The following is a 2,074-nucleotide window of genomic DNA, read 5'->3' on the forward strand; positions in this document are numbered from 1 at the left end:
CACTGGGCTGGTTCCCTAACTCTCACTTAACTTTCCCATTTCTCCTGAGTTCAGGCACATGCCTGGTTTCTTCTCAGTTTCAGACGTCCGACTTCCTCAGTCCAGATGGCAAATCCTCCTGGTCCATCCATGTGGCCTCTCCTCTCCTCTCTGCTTTCTTTCTCAGCCCCACCTAGACTGGGGTTGGAAGTCCTGCCCTATTCTCTTGTCTCCTGCTCAGTTACTGTCTGATGAGCCCTTTATTAACCAATCAGAGGTGATAGAAAACTGATTTTCACATAACATTGAGACCAGAGATGCACAAGCATGCCAACGTCTAGCCTGCCAGCTTCTGCAGTGCCAACGGAGGTGTGGGCATAGAAATCAACATCTGAGGGCTGGGGATTTAGCTCAGTGGTAGAGCGCTTACCTAGGAAGCACAAGGCCCTGGGTTTGGTCCCCAGCTCCGAAAAAAAGAACCAAAAAAAAAAAAAAAAAAAAAAAAAGAAATCAACATCTGAATACAGTGTACAAAACTATCCGCCAACAGGCTGGAGCTGGAATCCCATCTACAGAGGCCACCAACCAGTCTCATAGGTTGGCCATTCACCGCAATGCTTTGTCTGAACACCACATCCCTTCAGCGTGCCCCAGTTGAAGAAGAGAACCATTGTGAGCAGAGGAAGCCCAGAGGGCATGTGTGCTGTGGATAGGAGCACGGCCCTGTCAGGGATCCCAAAATCCTGAGGCTCATGGGAATGGCAGTGTTTTCCCCCTGGCGAGCTTGGGAAATGGCAGCTGAGACTGAGGCCTTCTGCTAACCTCCCATTGGAGACCAGCTGACCAAACTAGCTAAGCACTGTTCATAATAATCTGTTAAGTTTCTGGGTTCACAGCAGGCGAAACCTCCCTCAGAAAGAGCCCAGCCAGCCTGATCCATGTGTGTGTGCACACGGTTTGGTTTGGTTGGCTTGTTGTATTTTGGTTTATTTCTTGAAATCGGGTCTCCGTGTGTAGCCCTGGCTGTCCTGGAACTCACCACGTAGACCAGGCTAACCTTGAACTCACAGGAGATCCTCCTGCCGCTGCCTCCCGAGTGCTGTGATCAAAGGTGTGTGCCACTATGCCCAGCAGAATATTCTGTTTTTAAAAGACACAAAGATTAACCCTGACTTCCATGTGTTTCCCTCTGAGCTTCGAGATGCCAAACATCTCTCTTCCCTACAAAGAGACAGGCTAGCTCTTCCACCCTGTAGCACGAACATGGGGCAGCAGAGCCAGCTGCTGTTCAGTCTTCCTCAAGTTAAACCACACCAGGGGAGGTGCTCAGAATCCCAGTGAAGTAAGCAGAGGAATGCAGCCAGCTCTCTCTGAGGGGCTTTGCAGTGAGTGGCAGGTGCCCCCTAGCCACCTGGTTACAGGAGTCTCGAAAAGGCTCACCCTACCCTTGCCTCATCCCGCAGATTGTTGCGGCATGAGACATTTCCCTCCATGGGCTGGATGCTGGAAGTCTATCGTCTGTGTTTCTGATTGGAAGCCCCTGTTATGGAGCATTTCTCTTCACCCTTTTCTCTGTGTGTGACCATCAATCACTTAAGTGCAGTCCCCAAGACTCAGGAGTCACGGTAACCACGGGAGTGCTTAGACTGGGCAGCTCGAGCCAACTGCCCGTTTCCTTTCATAACCTTACTGTGCAAGGAGACCGTCCATCCCCCATCAGCCAGAGGACAGGGAGCCCCAGCTGTGCTTAGATGACATCCATTCTAGAAGGCCTCTGATGGATGCCAAGATTAGCATTTGACACAGAAACTAAGAGGGTCGCTGACTTCCACTGTGGTCTTCATCTAATAAGAACCCAGGAAGAAGAGAAGACCCTGGGACTCCCTCGTGTCTATTACTCGTGTTAGAGGAGATGTGGGGCCCGATCTGAGTGGGATGTTGCCATTGACAACAGCAGGCCAAGCAAGGCCTTGTTCTGAACACTGTTAAGCTTCATTCAGAGAAAAAAAAAAAAAACCTGATGTGGCTGAGTTTTCTTTTTATTTATTTTGCAAGTGGGAGTTGCAGTAGGAGTGGGTGGCTTCTCTGAGGAAGG

Source organism: Rattus norvegicus, chromosome 20 (genome assembly GCF_021556685.1).
Source record: "Rattus norvegicus strain SHRSP/BbbUtx chromosome 20, alternate assembly SHRSP_T2T, whole genome shotgun sequence".
NCBI lineage: Eukaryota > Metazoa > Chordata > Mammalia > Rodentia > Muridae > Rattus > Rattus norvegicus.